The sequence below is a fragment of the Myotis daubentonii genome, chromosome 10, assembly GCF_963259705.1.
Source record: "Myotis daubentonii chromosome 10, mMyoDau2.1, whole genome shotgun sequence".
Classification (NCBI taxonomy): domain Eukaryota; kingdom Metazoa; phylum Chordata; class Mammalia; order Chiroptera; family Vespertilionidae; genus Myotis; species Myotis daubentonii.
Window position 1 is genome coordinate 38837255 of NC_081849.1, and position 23440 is coordinate 38860694.

The window sequence follows — 23440 nt, forward strand, 5'->3', positions numbered from 1 at the left end:
AGTAGAGATTCATAGGTGGGTCTTATTTCCAGCAAACTCCAAATGTGGGAAAATCCAGACATATGAAACAAGCATCAGAATTTGTGTTTAGATTTGTTTTTTTAAACTCAATAACAAAAGTTATTGAATTTGCCCATAACTAAGTTTTCAGGAGCTTTTGAAAATAGTATCTTAGTTACAAAAATTATGTTTCTCATCATGTACATTCAGAAACACAATGTGCAGGACATGGCTCACCCAGCAATGACATTATTAATTACTAGAGACCCGGTGCACGAATTCGTGCACTGGTGGGGTCTGGGGGGGGCGGGGGAGGGAGATGCCAGGACGTGATCAGCCTTCCAGGTGGGTGGTGGGACACCCTTGCCAGCCCGAAATCTGGATCCATCCTTTGCACTGGTTGTCGTGAGCCACCTGGCGGCCGCTTTTATATTGTTTATTCCTTGCGGGGCATCTAGGGAAGGGAAGCAGTTGTGGTGCCCGAGGCCGACTTCCAGGAGGCTGGCAGCGCTGTCAGGATCGTGTCGGTGGCACTGGTCCATCCGTGTCTGGCCTGTTATCTGGAGATTGGACCTGCAGGATTACTGAGGGAGTGAGTGTCTGTCATCAGGCCGCAGGGACACATTAGTCAGATGAGCGACACTCCAACAGTGTGTGTCATAGTGACCGGTCATTCGGTTGCTTAGGCTTTTATATACATAGATAATAGAAGCAAGGTTATTACTCAGACTCTGACTCATATTTACAAGCGATTTTGTTTTATAAGGCTGACTCTTGAGTCATCAACTTTTGATGAACTTGTGATGAATACAATAATGCCTATGGCTTTTGAGGGGAAGGAGGGAAGCCAGTCACATCAAAGGCTAGTCAGATGAAATTGCATATTTTATAGGGACACCAAGTTCCTTCTAGCTTGGCTAGGGACAAAACTCAGTAGAAATTGGTCAACAAGTCCATTCTGCCAACCTTCCAAATCCTCAGCCTGGTGATAGTCATGAAGAGTGTATAATCAAGGTGATCATATTTTCTAAATAAAAAAAAAACAACCCAGGGTTTTTGAATAATAAAGGTTTTATGTGGCCTGTTGGTGCTAAGAGATAATCTGGGAGATGTACTTTGGACCTCAAATAGAGAAAAATCTGGGACAATTTGTAGATTCATCTGAATAAAAGAGAATATCTGAAATTATAACTGCCCTAGGAAAACAAGCATGTAAAGTCATTTATTCAGTTGGCTGGAGTGTCGTCTGATGCACCAAGGTTGCAAGTTCAGTCCCGGGTTACAGCACATGCAAGAATCAACCAATGAATGCATAAATGGGTAGAACAACAAAATGATGTTTCTTTACTCTCTTTACCTTCTTCTCTCTCTAAAATCAATAAATTTTAAAAAATTAAAATTAAAAAATAAGACATCAACTACTAAAGAATAAAAATAATAACCAAATATGTACAATATCTCTCCACAGAAAACTGTAAAAATCACGGAGAAAAATTAAAGACTTCAAAAACGGTGGGATAGAGGAGAAACCAAGATGGCAGCATAGGTAAACACCGGAAATTGCTGCCTCCCACACAAATTCAAAAATACAACTAAAAGACAAAACGGACATCATGCAGAACTACAGGAAGGCTGGCTGAGTGGAAATTCTACAACTAGAAGGAATGAGAAAAGCACACTGAGACTCAGAGGAGCTGTGGAGGTGGAGTGCAGAGGTATGGAGGTGCACGCGGCAAGGGCTGGCACCTGAGGACGTGGCTGTCTTTTTGAATCGGGAGGGAGTCACAGCCCCCAACTCCTCTGAACTCTGGTTCCAGGAAGTCTCTGGGGACTCGGACTTGTGCATGGAGAGACTGGATGATCTGGCAGCAGGCAGAACTCAGAACTCGAGGGCGGCTTTCTCTCGGAGGTGCTTGCAGCGATTACCGGGACACTGAGACCCGGGGCCTCTTAGGGCAGGACTGAGGATCAGCCATAGCTGCTTGCTCCACCCTGTTGATCCCCTGAGACCCTGCCCCACCCAAGCTGTGCACAGAGGCTTTTGCATATGAATGCCCTGGCCCTTTGCAATCTGAAAATTACCTAACAAACTGCAGCTGGGCCAGACAGACCCAGAACTTCCAAGAGAAGGCCCAAGGCTCCACAGCAGCTTGCATTGCTTCACAGCTGGGCCTCATTTGGGCACCTCCAAACCCCAAACAAAGAAGACGCATCTGCAGATCTCCCCATAGCTCCTGCTGGGTAGCCTCAGGCAGAGGCTAAATTAGCACCTCCTTAGAGACCCAAGAGCCAGTGTACCCAGTGGTCAGAGTGGGACCATCCACATTACAACTCCTCAGATCCATAAGGGACACACTCAGGGGGCAGACTCAGTGAGCACCAAAGCCCCACTGAAGCAAGTCTTGCCCCAGAGGGGTGTCTTCAGCACAGAAGTTCTCCCACTGCAGACACAGCTGATTCTCACAGCCAATTGGCCTGGAGGTCAATTCCTCCCAGTGATACCTACAAGAATCAAGGCTTAACTACAACAAGACTGTGCACAAAGCTCACAAAGGGGTGCACCAAAATTTTCAAGCTTTTTCATTTCATGGCACACACAAACTACTAAAATTCTGCAGCACACACAAAATATATTTTTTAATGATCTGATTAAAAAAATAGGTTAATAGTTGTTTTGCCTGGCTAGTGTGGCTCACTTTGGAGCAAAAAGGGTAGGCAATTACTATGATTATGATTATTGTAAATCAATCAAAATGATACCTATTAAAATATTTTTATAATTTTTTTTATTGATTTCAGAGAGAGGGAGAGGGAAGAAATAGAAACATCTATGCTGAGAGAGAATCATTGATTGGCTGCCTCCTGTATACCCCACACTGGGAATTGAGCCTGAAACCCTGAGCAGGTGTCCTGACTAGGAATTGAACTGTGAGCTCCTGGTTCATGGGTCGATGCTCAGCCATTGAGAAACACTGGCTGGGCCAAAGTGACTTTTTAAAAAAATCAGGTGCCTATGCTTGTATATAAGGATGCCCAGTTTCAAGGATTAACGAACCAGATGCAACTTTATTATGTGACATGACCAATAAGATACAACTCTATTATATGACCTATGTATTTATAGGACTGCTATTGTTGTGTTGGCTGTTGTCATTTTTTTAATTTGATGATCTAAGGCAGTGGTTCTCAACCCTCCTAATGCTGTGACCCTTTAATACAGTTCCTCATGTTGTGGTGACGCCCAACCATATCTTTTCTCTACCCTTTGGGGTCTATGTGGCCTTTTTATTTCACTGATGCCTCCCATGTTCCTGCCAGTTGGCAAGGGCTTGTTCACTTTCTAGGTCTGCACTGCTGCGCCTCAGAGCAGCGTTCGTCTGGCAGAGACATCTCTGGTCTTGGATCCTCCACAGCCCCTGCTGCTTCAGCAGTGCTGACCTTCTGGTATGAGGTCTCTTGGGCCAGCTGGGGAGCTTCCTGGGCTCCAGGACGGGGGTTGTGGCCTCTTAGGCCAAATTACTCAAATAATTTGTCTGGGCCCTAACCGGATGGCTCAGTTGGTTGTAGTGTCGTCCCCATACACCAGAAAGGTTGTGGGGTCAGTTCCCTGTCAGGGCACATACCTAGGTTGCAGGTTCAATCCTGGTTGGGCCATGTGCAGGAGGCAACTGATGGATGTTTCTCACATCGATATTTCTCTCCCTCTAAAATTAATAAAACATATCCTTGGGAAAGGATCAAATAATAATAAAAATAATAATAATTTGCTGGGGCTTCCTAGATTCATTGAAGACACTGTCAAAATCCAAGAAGTAGATGTAGTGAGAAGAAAAAAGAGCAAAGAAGGAGATGGGCCACAAAACTCCCAATCCAAACTGTGGTGTAGGGGAGGAGAGAGGGGCAGGGAGAGCGTGCTGCAGGCAAGTTTAAAGTAGACCGAATTTACCAAGAGCGGAAGGAAGGATGGTTCATCTCTTAGCAACGAACTTCCAAACAGGTGCCTTTAAAGTGGTACTAAGAAAGATGAGATTGAAAGATTGTAAGCAGAGAAGTTTTCTGGGGGCTAAAAGGTACTGGCTAATTTTGCTGTAAGGCAAATTTTTCACATCTCCAGAACTTTCCAAGAATTAATAGAAATGTCACTGCATAGATGTGGGTGTTGCAACACAGGTGAAAAGGTATTTAATTACAGATGCATAACAGGTAAGGGGGTATAGCTCAGGGGTAGAGCATTTGACTGCAGATCAAGAGGTCCCCGGTTCAAATCCGGGTGCCCCCTACTCCTTTGGTTTTCCTATTCATAGCTGTTGCTCATATTCCCGTTTCCTTTCAGCCATGCCAATTATGATCCTTCCTGAAATTAGAATTATTCCAATTAGATCCTTCCTGAAATTAGCCCTTGCACAACTGCTTTCTGATATCCGGTGTTACCCCCTCTTTATATATCTCATTTATCCAACTCTTTTGGGTCCTCAAAGAGAAGGCAGCGACTCTCCTGCAGAATTTTGCTGGGCTTTTCCAGGGCAGCAGAAGAGAGCAGCAGATACAGCAGCTTTTGTAGGAACAAACAGTAAATGGGCAACCTAAATTGTTATCTCACCTTCTCACCGAAACAGCTTGGCACAGTGGAGTGGTGGTCAGACCTATGGAGACAAATCATAGCATCCAGGTTCTTCTCACAGGGTTGACATTTCCCTCTGGGGAGCTGGTTTCTCCACACCAGAACTCACTCACACACTTGCTTCAGCCTCAATGACCAAAAGGCTGGCTTAGCAACTCCAACAAGGGAAACCTAGATTTGCAGTGTTGCTCTTCCACAACCAAGTGTTGGAGCTCCGTGACACTGTCTGAATTCGAGCCCGTTTCTGTCTTCCCTGGAGGAAGAAAGGTGAAGGACTGGGAGTCCAGATAGGTGGGTAGTTTTGGAGATGGTTGGGCTGCTCTTGGGCTAAAACAAAAAAAAGCAATGGGAAATGTTTTGGGGTTTCTACAGGCAGCTTCTCTCATTTTTTCTTCTCTGATGACCCCACCCAGGAACTGAGGCTTAGAAGCTGCAGAACTGAGGGAAGGTGTCTTATTATGAGCTGGTCTGGCAGCTTCATAAAGTCAGTCCTGGAAGGGAGCAGTACTTAATTTTGCAGAGCCCAGTGTTACCACTCAGATGAAAGGCATCAGTTAGGCTACATTAATATCTGAGGGGGTATAGCTCAGGGGTAGAGCATTTGACTGCAGATCAAGAGGTCCCTGGTTCAAATCCAGGTGCCCCCTTATGTATAATTTTTAAAAAGTCTTTCCAGCTTCCTTCGCAGCTCACCTTCCACCCTTCGTTCCTAGACAAGCACAACTTGGAGGTGAAGTCTTGAAGGAGGTTGGGGACTTCAGGAGAGCTACAGCCCAGTCATACTGATGGACTCACTAGATGTTAAGAAAAGTGGTTCCCTGCATACCCCTAGCAGCAATTGGAGCACTGCAGAGTTCCCAGGAACACCAGGTTTTGATTCTAAGTGTTAGAGGTGCCCCGATGCCCGCTGGGGTGTTAGAGTGTGTCACCTTGGATAAATTGCTCAATCTCATTGTGCCTCAGTTTCTGCATAACCTGGGAAAGGGATCATTCATCAGGGTGTGAACACCATCAGAAGCCTGCAAAAGATTGGGAAGCTGATTGGCTATTTTTAAACGCTTCTGGTTCATCCCAAGCCTGAGACTACATAATTTTAGATGAATCTCTCTCTTTGGCAGGACCCGTACCATGCAGGTCTAGCGGCCACCAAGGCCCACAGACCACATAGGCTTCTGAGGACTATAAAGCAGAAATTCTGTTCACTGATTTTTATTTCAGCCATGCTGAAGACATGGTTGGACTTTTCCCAGGGCGGGACAAAGGGAAATGGGATGTGGGAAGCAGAGGGGCAGCCATCACCAATAAACCACCTTGCCGTATCACCATCTCCCGTGTGTGGATCCTTAAAATGCTTTTCTTGAATTCCCATGGAAGAGCCTGTCTCCCACCCATAGCAGGAGCATGCCTGTGACGTAATGTTGGAGGCACATGATTAGATTAGAGAGAATGTGTTAGAATTCCGACTTTGTTCTGTGGTCAACAGGAGCCCTGCACATTGCAAAGAAGCAACAAGGTCAGTTCCTTTATTTGGGAACATCACTTAGGAGACATTACAGAGAATGGAATTTGCCAAAAGACAAGGATAATGAACTAGCATTATATTTTTAAGCACTTACTATGGGCTAGTACTATGCTGGGCAATTTATTTTATTTTTTTAAAAAATATATTTTATTGATTTTTTACAGAGAGGAAGGGAGAGAGATAGAGAGCTAGAAACATCGATGAGAGAGAAACATCGATCAGCTGCCTCCTGCACATCCCCCACTGGGGATGTGCCTGCAACCCAGGTACATGCCTTGACCGGAATTGAACCTGGGACCCTTAAGTCCGCAGGCCAACGCTCTATCCACTGAGCCAAACCGGTTTCGGCTGGGCAATTTATCTTAAGATGTCATATTTGTCACAAGAAACTTGTCCCTACTTAAAAATAAAGAAACGGGAGCTTATAGATTTAAAGAATTTGCCCAATGACGCACACAGAGTAAGGAACCCAGTGCAGAGGAGAAAAGGAATTCCAGAGAAAATTTTAGGATAAAATGATAAGACTTGGTAGCTGATAAAGATGGATCGGATGAGGAATAATGTGAGAAAGTAGAGTTAGATAATGATTACTTTTGTCCAAAGTTAAATACAGCAGTGGCTAAGGGGAAAGTGGGCAACGTATTATAATTTAGGATAGAGACTTTCGTGTGCTTTTGGCTGCGGAAGGAGCAGGATTGAGAAATAACTGAATTCAGTTATGGGTCAGGAGTATAGACTGAGTGGTTCACTTTGGAAGTGGGAGGGGAATGTTTTTTCTCTGAGATGGAAGCAAAAAGGGTAAGGACAGCTGAAGACAGGTGTCAAGGAGCTGAGGTCTAGCTGCTTCAATTCTCTGTTAAGCAGAGGTAATGTCTTGTGAGGGGACAGATGTGGGTGAGGAAGTCATTGATGAGGCTGCCTTCCAGACAAAGGGATCGATCGGATGGTCTGTGCTGGAGAGGAGTGTAGTTTGACTGGAGCTGTGATCTGGTTCTGCACCTCTCCGAAGTCCACCTTTTGTGGGCACTGAGAACATTGCTCTCCCCCAGATACACTTGTCCCCACCCAGGTCAACACAGGAAATGTGCTAATGTTTTTAGCTCCTTATTTTTTTATTCTATGCAAAGCCCAACCCAAAGAGTCCAGGTTTCTCTCAGGCGTAGACAAGGTTACTGGTTCCCTTGTGTATGTCCTGGTTCCACTTTCTGTCAGCCACACACTAACCATCTTTTGGGTAATCCCCTCTGCAGAGGAATCCATTAGCTCAATATATACTTGTGGGTTTTACCAGTTGTAGCCAGGGTGCAGGGAGCTCAGGCCTCAGTTCTGAGGGTCTTTTCCTAGAGTCCTCAAAAGGAGACAATAAAGGAAAGAAAAAGAAACTAGAACTTGCAGGACAAAGAAGGTAGGAAGTTTAAACCAAAATACTATCAGTATTAATATTAAGTATAAATGTATAAAAAATGCCACAGTAAAAAGACAAAGAATGTCATGGATTAAAAACCATCAACTCAACTATATGTTGTTCACAGGAGACACATATAAAACATAAGGATAGAGATATTAAAAATAAAAGGCCAGAAAAAATACACTAAAGACAATAATACATAGTGTGGCTATATTAGTACCAGACAAATAGTTTTGAGGTGAAAAGGGATTTTAAGAAAATCATTTTATAGTGATAAAAAGTTCAATTCACCATGAAGGTATAGCAATTCTAAATTTGATACACTCAAAATATATTAAATATAAATGAACAGGATTAAAAAAGAGAAGTGGGCATACCCACAATCATGTGAGATATTTCAAAATCCCCCTCCTGTGAATTGATAGAACAAGCATACATAATATCAGAAGAATATAGAATATATTAACAAATTTGACCTAATTAATGTATAAAGACCCTTATACTCAGCAACTGTAGGACTTGCCCTTTTTTCCCTAAGTACACATGGTACACTGACAGAATTGACTGCATACTAAACATAAAGCAAGTCTTAACAAATTCCAAAGTGTTAAGCTAGAAAATAAAAATAAGCTAGAAATCAATAACATTAAAAAGAATTACAGCCGAAACCGGTTTGGCTCAGTGGATAGAGCGTCGGCCTGCGGACTGAGAGGTCCCAGGTTCGATTCCGGTCAAGGGCATGTGCCTGGGTTGCGGGCACATCCCCAGTGGGGGATGTGCAGGAGGCGGCTGGTCGATGTTTCTCTCTCATCGATGTTTCTGGCTCTCTGTCTCTCTCCCTTCCTCTCTGTAAAAAAATCAATAAAATATATTTAAAAAAAAAATTACAAAATCCAACAAATAACTAGAAAACTCCCACATGTGTGGAAATTAAAAATTATACTTCTAAATAACAGATGGAGCAAAGCAGTAATTGCAATTAAAATAGGAATTATAAAATATTTTTATTTAAATCATGATGAAAACACTAGATATTGAAACTGTTCAGTTGCAACTACAGCAGTACTCAGAGGGCAATTTTTAGCCTTACTGTATCTACAATATTATGAAAAGGCAAAAATTAACTAACTAAGCATCTATCCCCAAAAGGCATGAACTGGACAGTAAAATAAACCCAAAGAAATAAGGAAGCAAATAATAAAGATTAATTAATGAAAGCATAAATTGATGAAATCAAAAACAAATATATTAGATAGAGCCAATAAAGCAAAAATTGTTCTTTGAAACAAATAATGAAAATAACCTAGACAAGACTGACAAAGAGAAAAAACACTAATAACTAATATAAGGAATTGAAAAGGACATATTATTACAATTTCCAAAGCTGTTAAAAAGATCATAAGACAATGTTATGAGTGACTTTGTGCCAATTTAATATAATATTGAGATGACATGGAAAATTTCCTAGAAAAATGTAACTTACCTGAATAGAGAGGAATTCTTTGTCTGCTAGATGGTTCCTGGTTCTCTCTTCCTCCTCTAGTTGTTTTAGCAGGACTAAACTGGTTCAAGGGAAAAACACAAGATTATAGTTGACTAGGGGCCCAGTGCACGAAATTCGTGCACTGGGTGGGGGTGTGGGGGGGGGTGTCCCTCAGCCCAGCCTGCTCCCTCTCACATACTGGGAGCCCTCAGGCGTTGACCCCCATCACCCTCCAATCGCAGGATCGGCCCCTTGCCCAGGCCTGACGCCTCTGACAGAGGCGTCAGGCCTGGGCAGGGGACCCTCATTTCCCCCCATCACTGGTTCTGCCCCCAGCCCAGGCCTGATGCCTCTGGCCCAGGCGTCAGGCCTGGGCAGGGGACCCCCAGACCCCTCCGATTGCTGGCTCTGCCCCTTGCCCAGGCCTGATGCCTCGGCCAGAGGCGTAGACCCCCATCACCCTCCGATCGCCTGATCGGCCCCTTGCCCAGGCCTGACGCCTCCACCAGAGGTGTCAGGCTTGGACAGGGGACCCCCATCTCCCTCTGATCGCTTGCTCTACCCCCCGCCCAAGCCTGACGCCTCTGACCCAGTCTTCAGGCCTGGGCAAGGGGACCATCATATTCCCCCAATCCCCGGCTCCACCCCCCGCCCAGACCTGATGCCTCAGCCAGAGGAGTTGATCCTCATCACCCTCCTATCACCAATCACCAGATCGGCCCCTTGACCAGGCCTGAGGCCTCCAGCAGAGGTGTCAGGCCTGGGCAGGGGACCCCCAGCTCCCCGCGGTTGCAGGCTCTGCCCCTGCCCAGGCCTAACGCCTCTGGCTGAGGCGTCCAGCACGGGCAGCGGGGACCCACAGCTGCAGTGGCCCCACGATCGTGGGCTCCGCTTTAGGCCCAGGCAAGGGACCCCTAGCTCCCGGGACTGCCAGCTTCAACCATGCCCAGCTCCCATCGCTGGCTCCACCCCTACTTCCTGCTATCACTGGCCAGGGCAGCAAAGGCGCCTGATTCTCCAATCATGGCTGGGGGGCAGGGCAAAGGCGGCCCCAGGGCCGCCTTTGCCCTGCCCCCCAGCTCTTAGCTCCCCCCTGGGTTTCCAATCACTGTCAGTGGCAGGGGGCTTCTTCCTGCTTTCCCTTTCGCCTCCCTGCATTGTGCCTACATATGCAAATTAGCCGCCATCTTGTTGGCAGTTAACTGCCAATCTTAGTTGGCAGTTAATTTGCATATAGCCCTGATTAGCCAATGAAAAGGGTAGCGCCGTACGCCAATTACCATTTTTCTCTTTTATTAGTGTAGATACTTGTCCTAGTATGCCAATTTCCTATGCAATTAATGGCAAAGCTCCATACTCTCCTGTCTTCCAGTGAAGTCATTTCCTTTACCAAAAAGCTTCCACTGTTATGTAGTTCCTCCAAACTTCCCCGTAAATATATGCTGTGGTAGAAGAAGAATGTCTTCTGGAATACTCAGGAGGGTGTATCCAATTGTCTCCAGCCCAAGAACATGTTTTCTTGGGATAGAGAAAATTTGGGTTATTATAGACATCCTAATGTGTTGCTTATAATTTCTCTCTAATAAATCTGACTTTACACTTACACTAGTGGAGATGTCCCCATCCTCTGGCTTAGATTTACCAAAATTGATACAAGAAGAAATCAAAATCATGAATTATCCTTTAACAACTGAAGAAAATGAATTCATAATGAAAAATTTTACCATTAAAAAGAAACACTATTCCAGGCACAGATCGTTTCAACATATGTTATACCAAACACTTAAGAAATAATGTAAATTATTATGTTTATATCTTATGTGAACACTTCTGGAGAATCAAAAACAAGTGGTACCTTTCCCAACTCATGAGATTAGTTAAATTTGATATAAAAAATAACAAAGACAGTAAAAGAAGAGAAAACAATAGTCCAATCTCACTTATTAACATAGATTTTTTTATAAAGTATTTTTTTTATTGATTTCAGAGAGGAAGGGAGAGGGAGAGAGAGATAGAAACATCAATGATGAGAGAGAATCATTTATCAGCTCCTTCCTGCATGCCCCCTACTGGGGATGGAGCTTGCAACCTGGGCATGTGCCCTGACCTGGAATCAAATTGTGGTCTCCTCATTCATAGGTCAACCCTCAACCACTGAGCCACACCAGCCGGGCTTAACATAGATTTTTAAACCATAAACAAAAGTATCGGTAAATCAAATAACTATCTTAACATAGGACTGTTAACACTTTTAGGGATTCCTAAATCTATTCAACCACATACTTTGTATTTCTTGGAGTGGATCATTCTCTATATTAACGGAAGAAGTGGAAGTGAAGTTCAGTAGAAAGTAACCGGAATGGAATGTCAGCCTCATTAAATGGTTTTGGACAGACACCTCAGTCAGGTGGAGTTTCTGTTTTTCAGGTACCCACCAAGCAAACAGGCATTTGACTTGAAGGCTATTCTAACAGCCAATGTCAGTGCTTCCCCAGGTTGCTGCTCACACCCAGGGACTGTAGCCCAGGACACAGGCTGTAGGCCTTTTGAGGAGAGTGCCTGAATCTTGTACAGCAGGTTGATGAGTTTTCACTGAAGCAGGTCTGAAAGCTCCCAAGAGAGGTTCATCCTACAGTGGCAACTCATAAATTTAGAGGTAATCTGGGTGTGGCTATAGAGAATAAAGGTATTAATTAAGTCATACTATAGCAGAAGGGGGTATAGCTCAGGGGTAGAGCATTTGACTGCAGATCAAGAGGTCCCCAGTTCAAATCTGGGTGCCCCCTATTTATTCCTAATTTTGATATTTGAAATAGTGCTGTATTTCAATTTCATCTTCCTTACAAGACATCAGTGTAAAGATTTTTTTTCTTCTGGAACCAGCAAATGATGAGACTTAATGTGATAGTCGGTGTTTCTGAACTCCAAATATAAATTAGAATCACCAGAGAGTTCATAAAAGCGCCATTTCCCAGACCCCACCCAGACCAATTAGTTCCGAATGTCTGGGGTGGAGCCCAGGGATGGTAAGTGCTCCCCAGCGCTCCTGGTCTATAGCCAAGCTGAGAACCAGTGTTAGAGCTTCCTGGAAGCCTTCGCAGACCCATGTTACCTCTTCCCACTCTGTCTGCCCAGCATTTGTGTTCTGGATCTCTTCTCATTCATCCTATGTGCACATCATTTGTAACTTGACCTTAACAGCATCTTCCACAAACAGTTGCCATTTCAACATGTCTAAGTTTTCTTAATTTTCCCCTTCTCAGTCCAGGCATTCTCCCTGGGATAGACAGGAATTGGTCCATTTCCCACCCAAACCGCCAGGATCTGTGGCTCAGGAAGAAAGCCCTGTGGGGCTGAGAGAGTTTGCAGAAGATGAAATATCAACCTGTGTAACTTTAGGCTATGTAACTATTAAAGACAACATTATGTCTTATTCGAGCTTTAAAAGCAAACTTCTGCAGAAGGAACCAGTGAATTTTATCAACCATCTCAAAACTGAAGAAAGTGTCGGGTTTCTATGGTGTGGGGAACAAACAGCTGACTATGTGGTAGATAGCCTCAGAATCAGCTGTGGGTTCAGAGAGAGAGCATGTAATTCAGAAGTACAGTTCATAGCATCCCTTATAGTAATCTTTTATGACCTCTCTCACAACTACCTAAAGTACATTGCATGATCCTTCAGGTTTATAGAAAAAAAACCACACACACAGGTTTATATTTTAGACTAGAGGCCTGGTGCACGAAATTCATGCATGGGTAGGGTCTCTAGGCCTGGCCAGCGATCAGGGCCGATTTGGGCCTTCCAGCTGCCGCCTGGGGCCTTCCTTCATTACGTGTCTCCCCCTGGTGGTCAGCACACATCATAGCAAGCAATTGAACTCCTGGTCTCCCGGCAGAACTCCAGAGGTGACAATTTTACATATTAGGCTTTTTTTATATATAAAATTATATATATATATAATAAAATTATTTCACAGCAAGTAAGTCTTACATTTTTTTATATTGAATGTCAGGAAAGCACAGAAGAGAAATAGCTGTTTAAGTCAGAGCACAGGCAAGTGTAGTCTTCCTGGAGGTACATGCCCGACAAATCTGCAAATAAATATTTGTCTAACCCCTGGGTTGTAAATATTCTGTATGCTCTAAGTTCTTTTATCAGCATATGGCATAAGTGCCTGAAAAAAACATATTATAGATGTCTCTCCCCCCACACACTTTAACACCATCTACTCCTCACCTACCTCCCCTCACACTATTATCTGTGTCCCTGGGTTATGCATATTTGTATATAAGTTCTTTGGTTAATTTCTTCCCACCCACCCCTACCCTCTTCCCTCTGGGATTCGTCAGTCTGTTCAATGTTTCCATGTCTGTGGATCTATTTTGTTCATCAATTTATTTTGTCAATTAGATTCCACATATGTATGAGATCATGTGATACTTGTCTTTCTCTGACTGGCTTATTTTGCTTAGCATAATACTCTCAGGTCCCTCCATGCTGCCTCAAAGGGTAAGAGATGCTTCTTTTTTACAGCTGCATAGCATTCCATTGTGTAAATGTATCACAGCTTTTCTATCCACTCATCTACTGATGGGCACTTGGGTTGTACTTTTTTCCTCTAAGAGGCTGCTTTTGTAATTCCAGTTTCATGAACACTTGGAACTTTGGATTAGAACCTGGTGGCTTGACCCTTTCCTATCTCCATCTCCCCTTCCCCAATTGACACCTTCTGATATTGAAAATGACCTTTTTTGTTATTGTTAATTCTCACCTGAGGATATTTTTTCCATTGATTTTTAGAGACAGTAGAAGGGAGGGACAGGGAGAGACACACAGAGAGAAAGATCGATGTAAGAGAGACACATCGATTGGCTACTTCCAACAAGGCACCCCAACTGGGGCTGGGGATCAAGCCAGCAACCAAGGTACATGCCCTTGATGGGAATCTAACCCCAGACCCTTCAGTCCAAGAGCCAACGCTCTAACCATTGAGCACCGGCTACAGCGAAAATGACCTCTTGTGTTACTTCAGGTCCTGCAACCCAATCCTGCCAACGCTGAGGTTGTCAAACCCCTTCACGGAGGGACTGTCCTTTTCTCCTTCACCTTTCCTCTTAACTCCCCTTTTACGCCCGTTGCCCAACGTTCCCCAGAAGATGCCCCATCCCTTCAATCTCCCTCCAGGGAGTGTCTTCTCCCTCTTCCTGCTCGTTTTCCTCTATGTTGCCCCTTGTAGGTCCTGGTCCTCAAGAACAGGTAAGGAGTATCTGTCCTTAAAAGCGCCTCTGGCCGAAACCGGTTTGGCTCAGCGTCGGCCTACGGACTGAAAGGTCCCAGGTTCGATTCCGGTCAAGGGCATGTACCTTGGTTGTGGGCACATCCCCAGTAGGAGACGTACAGGAGTCGGCTGATCGATGTTTCTCTCTCATCAATGTTTCTGACTCTCTATCTCTCTCCCTTCCTCTCTGTGAAAAATCAATAAGATATATTTAAAAAATAAAAGCTCCTCTGGTTGTTTTCTCATAAGGACTCTGACTCTGTAACTATATCCGGAACTCAGACACTGAGCTGCTCCCTTCTGTCTGGTTAGTGCATGAGGCTGGCTCCACCAGGACGAAGGTGCTTGCCAACCCCGCTTCTGCACAATCCTCTGCAGCCAGCCAACCACGGCCAAGGACATCAGTGTAAAAGCTGTATCCATGGAAGGCCTCTGGATGAACCCAACTGGGCTGCCCATCACAGCCCTGGTCAGCCCTGGTCAACCTCCTGAATCAGACAGGTGGGAGTGGGGCCTCGGGTCTCTATTGTTAACAAGCTCTTTGGAGGATTGCAATGGAGAGTCAGATTGGGAACTGCCAATTAGTGTGGTGTCCCACCTTACAGGCTTGAAAAGAGGCCATAGTGAGAGACATGCCTAAGCACACACACCTGATTAAGGATAGGGTTGGGGCCAGAACCCATAGGACTGCTCTTGGGCTCTTTCCACTAACCTCCCTCCTGCCGCACCCTCCAGCAGGCATGACCTGGCCCTTTGCCTTAGGCTGCCTCCCGTTCCCACAGCTACACCCTCACTTGGCCAGAGGAGATAGACCTTCCCAGGAAATAACCCCAAAGGCTTCCACTCCACATGGGCTACTAAAAGGAGTTTTTTGGGTAAAATAGGAATTTTGGGGGGGTGAAATAGGAAAGTTTAGGAAATTTAAAAAATTAAGGGGTCCATGGAAAAAACACAGGGCTACAGAGTTGTAAAAGGGCACATTTCCATAAGACAAGGGAGTGGCCGGAAGTTATATTTCCATAAGACAAGGAAGCTGGGAGTAGCAAAAGGTACACATTTACAGAATAAAGGGAAGGAGGATGAAAGCCCAGAGGGAATAGGGAAACAATAAGGAAGGAGGGGAGGAGAGCCTCACTTGTCCCATGTGAGGTTAAACCTTTGAGCTCAGGAGTTGCTATAGTGACCAAATCAGAAGGGGATAGTGACCAGTCAGAGGGGATATCAAGGCACACAGATCTGCAGCCTGTGGAGAACCATGGAAAAGGGACTTGAGGGGACTCTTTCTCCCTCCCCACATGAGAGTCTGTGCTGTGAGATTCTTTCCCTCTCCTAATGTGGGAGTCTGTACTTGTTCTTCAATAAATTTCTACCTTTACTATATCATCTTTCATCCCTGGTTTCATTCTTCGACTCCGACGACAAAGGGCCTGGGAAAAGCCATCCTGCCCAGGGAACACTGGGTGTTCCAGTCCAAAAATCCTGTATCACTATTAATTGAGGTAAGTTCACTGGGCGTGGGAATCTGACACACAGGCCTCCCCACCTGCAGTCAGATGTTCTTCCCCTGAGCCACAAGTCCACTTCCAACTGTTACCTAATTGATACCATTTCACAACTGTGGCCTCCCCTGGGAGGGATTTCCCAGTAACCCAGTGGGTCAGCCCCATGTCCTGGCTGACTCAACCTCTTCTGGCCATAAGCTTCCTCCCCCTTCTCCACTGACCCCTCATCTGAGTGCCCAGTCTCCTCTGCCCTGCCCAGCACATTCCCCTCCTCTGTCGCTAGCTGATGCACCAGGGGTGGGAAACGTCCAGTCCCGGGCCATATAAGGCCTGAGAAATCATTTGGTCTGGCCCTGCCACGGCATTAGGAATGAGTTAATTAAATGTTTGATGAAATATAGCAGGCTAATTTTTAAGTTGATAATGTTGTATGGCCTAAGAATGATGTTATAAATATCCAAATGGCCCTTGGCAGAAAAAAGGTTCCCCACCCCTGCACTAGGGTGAAAGACACCTCACTGGGACAGCCCCACTGCTTCTTTCCTATTTGTTCTAAAACCTCCCCAGTACTCTCTCTGCACCCCACCTCACAATCACAGCCACTCAGTGGGCATGGAGGACCAGGGCAAAGACCTGTTAGGATTGGGATTCAATTATTCTTATTACACAGATAAGTTCAGTGAGGTAAAAAGGAGGATGAAAGAAAACATTGCTTTAAAAAAACTCACATCAGTGTCTTGCCTGCTGTTGAGTGCATTATAGATTTTCAACAAATACTTGTTGACTGAAAATGTATAGGAAAATTTAAAGATACAAATAAGCACCAGGAAGAAAATAAAAATTAACCTCATCAGTAAATCACTGCTGTTAACAGTTTGGTTGTTATTTTTCCAAACTTAAAAATTTACAGCCCTTAGCTGGGATCTAACTTCTTGCTGCTATGGGTGTCCAGCTACTAGGTAATCAAAATACAGTCAAACCTTGTTTCTTGAACGCCTTCCATCTCGAACAATTCGGTTCTCGATCAAGTTGTTCACAGAGGAAAATTTCTTGGTTGTGGACCAAAACTTCAGTTTTTGACCTAACTACACTTTCATGCTGATACTTCAGTCTCAGCATGACAAAAAGCATCTTGCAGGCTACAAAAGAAAGAGAGAATGCTTTTGTTGATGGTGATTAGAACAATTTTAAAACATAAAGAGGCCATTAAGAATGCTAATGTTGCTAAAGGGTGTTCAAATGCTCACAGGCAATTGAATAAGTAGAAAAACTGTTGTTGAATGGCTATAGGAAAAGCAGTTAGCCTGTGATAGCATTTCGGAGGAGGCCGTGAAAGGGGATAGTTCGATAAATTTATGAAAAGTGTTTGTTTATAGATTAAACAGTACAGTAGATATGTACGGTATATAAGAAAGGTTGAAACAGGGAATCATTGGGGGGTCTGGAACAGATTAATTCAATTTACATCATTTCTAATGGGAAAAATGATTCCGTTTTCAAACAGCCTTCTGGAACGAATTAAGTTCGAGAAACGAGGTTCCACTGTACATAAATGTGTATTTGTCTTGTTGTTAATCCTCACTGGAGAATATTTTTTCATTGATTTTTAGAGAGAGTGGAAGGGAGAAACATTGATGTGGAGAGAGACATCGATTGGTTGCCTTCTACGCACGCCCGGCTGGGGATCTAGCCTGAGGTACGTGCCCTTGACTAGAATGGAACCTGGGACTCTTCAGTCTGAGAGCCAACATTCTATCCACTGAGCCAAACCAGCTAGGGCTGTATTGGCTTTATTTTTATGGATGTGCAAAGATGTATGTACATGGCTGGTCATTGCAAAGTGATGTGTAAAAATGGAACAATACTCTGCAGTGCATTCTATGCAGGCACATAGGGACAGAACCTGGGATCAGCACTCTGGTTCTGCAGTCACTTCCGCCTAGCATGAGGTGATCAAGGGAAACCTTTAGCCTCTTCCACTAAGAATCTTCTGTCTTCAATTCAAATGAGAAAACACATATCCATGACAGCATCTTTCAACATTTCCAGTCTACAAAGACATAGGTAGGATTGAAATGGTTTTCAAAGATGCTCAAGCTTCAGTAAATAATGTATTTCTAAAGGTTGTGCTAGGGCAGAAATAGAATATTGGGGATCAGCTATCATTATAAGAAATATTGCCGAAACCGGTTTGGCTCAGTGGATAGAGCGTCGGCCTGCGGACTGAAAGGTCCCAGGTTCGATTCCGGTCAAGGGCATGTACCTGGGTTGCGGGCACATCCCCGGTGGGGGATGTGCAGGAGGCGGCTGATCGATGTTTCTCTCTCATCGATGTTTCTGACTCTCTCTCTCTCTCTCTCCCTTCCTCTCTGTAAAAAATCAATAAAATATATTTAAAAAAAAAAAAGAAAAGAAAGAAATATTAACATGCTCTGTTAATTGTGATTGTTTTGTTTTGATTAAAGAAGGCACATTCTAACCTGGTTGGGAGTTGCACGTGAGACCTGGGAGCTCACCTGGAAATGCGGCCCATCCTCTGCATCCGGGAGCTGCCTGTTATCATGGAAAGCTTAACAACCTTGTTGCAGAAACCAAAGGCCCTTTGTATACCCCTGGCTTTTGCAAACCTCCAGCCTGTATTTACCTGTAAACTGCTCATTTTGCATACCCACTCTTATCCTTTTTGCCTACTTCCCCAAGTAATCTCTGTCCTTCTACCCAATATAAGCAGCAGCTGGCTTTTGCTGGGGTGCAAAGCAGATTTTTGTGGATGACCTGCTGCTCTCCCATACTGCTGACATTATTGGAATAAACGCTCATATATGATTCAACCCTGTCTCTGCTTAATTGGCTCAAGTAGTGACAGGCAGCACAGACCCCTTGGTTGTCCAGTTACAGTTGTATTGATTGGGTTGTCTTCTAACCATTGTGTTGTTTGAAGATATGGAGTGGAAACGTGGGGGTGGGGGGCGGGGGTGGGTGCGCATGTCACACATAATAAATACATTCCATCCTTCCAATCTCTCAGTCTTTAGATTTAGTCTCTAAGACTTTGTGGCATCTCAATTTTATCTACCTTTGAACAAGTTTGATTTCTACTTTTAATCAACAAGTTGAACAAACAATCAAAGAATCTCCAGATATTCCAGGGAGGACAGTGTTAGGTCGCTGAAGGAGGAACGCACGAGGCCAGAATGGGGAGGGATTACAAATTTATTCGATCACCGCACAACAGGTGGCTGAGACTGGATGGCCCCGGCACCCAGTGACGGGAGTCAACGGCTTTTAAAGGACTTTTCGTGGGCTTTTTTCTGAGCGGAGACTTCTTTGTATATTCCCGGAGGGGAGATAATGGAATGTGGTCACCACAAGTGAAATGTGGTTTCAGCAAAGGGAATGTCCATACTGAAATGACCTGAAAAGCCAGTTCCCAGAAGAGGGGTATCGATTCCATTATTTGATCAGGCCTAACAGACAGTGGGTCAGAATTCAGCCAAGTTAACACTGTATCTTTCTTTCCCTGGTCAAGAATTCATTTCCATACACAATCCCCCGATTTGTGCTGTTGTAAATCAGCAGTCTTACAGGTTATTTTTGTGTATGAGCCTTCCTTGCAAGGTGTGACTTTGTAATTGGCTCCCCAGGGCATGGTGGGATTTCCTGAAGTTACAGATCAAAATAAAAAGAGGGGTGGGGCGAGGGGAGGAGGGGCTTTATTAGTGGACAAAAGGAGGTCCCAAAGATTTTGTGCTTAGGTATAGTTTGGGTTCTACAAATCTTGTGAATGCCCATGACGAGTCTTGGGGGACTCACTCTTTCTGCATCAGAACCCTAAATTTTCACACAGGGAAGCTGTGAATTAAATTGACAGACTCAAACACTGCCCTTGGTTGTCTGCTAAGTCATATGGCTGCTGGAGGTTTTAGTTCTCCTCATTGAGCTTTGCACGGTGTCCCTAGGCTCTCTGCTGCCTTAGGCACCACTCAGCACTACTGTCTGCTTCTGAGAAAGAATATAGGAATGTGCACCAATTCCACGACACTTCCAATGCAATGACAACAAGCAAATGGGTATCTAGAAGCCCTGCCTCCTGGGCACTGCATTGCAGATGACAACAGCAATAATTTACTTAGCTGTTGTGCCAGATGCCCAGACCTAAAGAACTAGTTAGAGATTTCCTCTAACTCTAGCCTTAACTAGTCTGGATAATCAATACCATCAATACCATTTTCATGCGTATCCTGTTGCCTGAAACCCACCTCTAATCCCAATTTATGTTCCAGTTAGGAAATTTGGGTTTAAAACGAACTAACTTTGGCTACCTGAAACAGGTAAGGCAAAGCTATTACTGAAGAGAAGGCTGGAGAAAGAAGCTTAGAAATGGGGCCAGATCCAAGGGGAACTAAGCAGCCAGAGTTCAGCCAAGGTCACACAGAGCCCCAGTCTGTGAGGAAGTGTCTTCCACTGGAGCCAGTGCCAGAAGGGAGTCTAACTCCTGCTTCTGGATTTCTCTCTCTCTCTCTTTTTTTTTTTTTAAATATATTTTATTGATTTTTCACAGAGAGGAAGGGAGAGGGATAGAGAGTCAGAAACATCGATGAGAGAGAAACATCGATCAGCTGCCTCCTGCACACCGCCTCCTGGGGATGTGCCCACAACCAAGGTACATGCCCTTGACCGGAATCGAACCCGGGACCCTTCAGTCCGCAGGCCGATGCTCTATCCACTGAGCCAAACCAGTTAGGGCATGGATTTCTCTCTCTTGATGTACAAACTCCAAGTGGCTAAGCTAAGGGCATGTGTCCAAGCCCTCACTGCCAAACAATGGGAGATGAACTATCTGGTATTTTGGTTTATGTAGTAAGAGATGAGGGTATGACTTTTAATAAATTATGTTCATGTAATTGCAGATTGCCAAAACATATACATAAGGTTCAGGCAGTCAGAAAAAGAAAAAGAAAACACAAATGTCCCCCACAGTCTACTTGAACAGGGCTGCAGGGGAGCAAAGAAGCCTTCCTATGGATCTGAACTGTGCACAGGCTCATTATCAAGGAACTCAGCATGGGAGAGGAAGCTCGAGACCCAACACTCAGAGCGTGGATCTGAACCTGGGATGGTGTGACCTGCTTTCCCAAGTAAGAAAAACGAATCTAGTCTAATGAGCACTTTTTGCTTCCTGAACAAAATCCACAACTTCAATACTAAGAAGTGTTTCTTGTTTGGTATGCTTCTTGACAGATGGTGCCACTGTAAATTACCTCTCCTACTACCCTGCTCCATTTTTCCTCAGGTCCCACCTCTACACCCTGGCAGTCATCTATGCCTATTGACTTACTGAGTGAAACAATGGTAAATTGGATCTCTAGGGGACAGAGTAAACAATCAGTAGATTGATTTACAGTGTTTTCCAATTTCCATGGTGTAAATACTCTCACCACAGATTATTTCAAAGCTAGCAATGGTTTAACAGAGCTGGAAGTGCCTTTAGAATCATTCTGAATTGTGGTGCCCATAAATTTTGGCTGTCACAACCTTTGGAAGTTAGGAAGGATTAAAAGAAGGCTGGGCCTATCAGACATTATATCAAGATCCCTGGGGAATCTGAACATGTAACAACTTCTTAAATAATTTGAATGCCTAATCAGGTTTGAGAAACGCTGCCTGGTTTCATCTCCAGAGATCAGGCCGACTGATCTCACTGCTAAATGACCCTCTTTTGACCAAGAACTCACCTCTCTGTCCAGAGACTCCTCCTTGGGGCACCCCAAAGCCTTTCTCCCTACTATCTTTCAGCTTCTTCAAATTCCTGGCTAAAGGCACCGGCTCATTAAACCATGGCTTGTAGCTGGCATGAAAGCTCCCTCCTTCCCAGTTGCATCTACTCTAATCCTCTTCAGGACCCTGTCTTCCCCCACAGCCTTCTCCTGGGCTCCACTAGATGGAGCTAGGCTTCCCCTCTCATCTGTCTGCTCTTCCTCCCTCTGCTCCTGGCCTGGCCCTTGGTTCTGATAGGATTCTCCAGGAGTTAGGCTGATAGTAGGGAGGCTGTCAGCTCTGACGGTGGTAGTGGTTAAAGAGGGCAAGGTGCAAGATGTAGTTTTTTTCTGGGATATTCTGTTGTTCCCCAAAATACTGGCCCTCTAAAAGTTTTAACAGAGGCAGTCAATCACCGATGTGCCTTAAAATATGTGGGCATTTGCCTTTCCCCAGAGTTTCTAGGTAAATGGCTGAAAGACCCTTTGGGGAAACCTAGGGGGAAGATCCACAGCCATGGTTGACATTTTGGTAGGTCCTTTTCTGAAGCTTACTTAGACTTCCCTTTCAAGGGATTGTTATGCCCAGAATTCAAGATCCCCAAGATACCACGCCAGGGAGCCAGTCCGATGCAAAAGCAGAAGGTCCTTTATTGAGTTAGCTAACCCGACCCGGGCCTCCAGCCGACGCAGCGACCGGAAAACCGAGTCCCACTCATGAGAAAATCAGGGCTTTAATAGTCAGGGGGGGGGGGAGCTGGCCGTGGGCCCTGCCGATTGGCCAGGCGCCAAGTCGGGTCTTGTTACACAGGATGTGGTCATCTCTATGGCGCGCACATCCCTTGCTTGTCATTGGCTAGTTCAAAGAAATCCCGGGCGTGGCCAGCAGGGGCCTGGGTTTCCGGGAAGAAGGCACTCTTCTGAGCACATGGCCTCTGCCCCAACATGGAGGATCCAGGGTAAGATGGAGGGCATAGCCCTTGCCCTTTCAGGGATGCGGGGCCTCTGAACTGATTCAGATCTGGGAACTGGATAAGAGGTCAGGAATCTCTATTGTGCTATCTATTGTGTTAGCTCAGATCTGCAAATCAGTTACGACAGGGGTGGCCTTGCCATTCTCAGTCCCAAGGACCTCATGGACAGTCAACCACAGCGAAGATCTATGTGGCACTGACCACATAAAGCAATCTCCAGACTTGCAATTTGAACTCTGACATCCTAGGATTTTCCTGTCCCCACTGAAATCAGGGAATCCTTTATGCTATAATGGCTCGGGCTAGCATTCCTGTCTATGGAGAACAGCTACTAAAATGCTTTTCAAAGATGTAGAAGCTCCACACACTCATGCATTTTTCAAAACCTTAGTGAAGGGAGTCATTGTTGAGTGGATGGGTAAGTCACACTTGATAAATCCTCTCCAGCTGGGGCTATGGATTCTCTCTACCAAGTAGTGCTAACAATTCCTTGGTATTGTTATGTAAAATGCATTTAGAATTGGCCAGCTGTGAATCCTGGTTCAAGTCCACAACTGAGCAAACAGGTTTATCCCAGTTGCTGTAGATGTGGTATTTTAATTAGAATGTTAATTGGGTACACTCATAAAAATAAATTCAGACTTAAAATTATACTCTTCCTACTTCATAAAATACTTCAAGAATCCACATCAACATGTGTTCAAGATTTCCTTGATATAAATTAGCCAGTTTGAAATTATTTGGGTGTGTGAGTCTTCACCTCTCAGCAACTGGCACCCAGGATCAGCTGAGATCTTTCTGTTGCTCTAGACCAGCAGTTCTCAACCTGTGGGTCGCGACCCCTTTGGCGGTCGAACGACCCTTTCACAGGGGTCGCCTAAGACCATCCTGCATA

General features: G+C 44.7%; 1 long non-coding RNA gene and 2 other non-coding genes across 3 annotated transcripts; 2 read left to right on the top strand and 1 right to left on the bottom strand.

Annotated features, from left to right (window-relative positions):
- Positions 1-332: 332 nt before the first annotated feature.
- Positions 333-16943, bottom strand: LOC132211481 (uncharacterized). Its single transcript, XR_009447455.1, has 3 exons — positions 16796-16943; positions 9035-9108; positions 333-573 (listed from the first exon to the last, which is right to left on the bottom strand). It is a non-coding gene; the product is annotated as an uncharacterized LOC132211481 (long non-coding RNA).
- On the top strand, positions 4208-4279 carry TRNAC-GCA (transfer RNA cysteine (anticodon GCA)). The gene has a single exon. It is a non-coding gene; the product is annotated as a tRNA-Cys (tRNA).
- TRNAC-GCA (transfer RNA cysteine (anticodon GCA)) lies at positions 5197-5268 on the top strand. The gene has a single exon. It is a non-coding gene; the product is annotated as a tRNA-Cys (tRNA).
- Positions 16944-23440: the final 6497 nt, after the last annotated feature.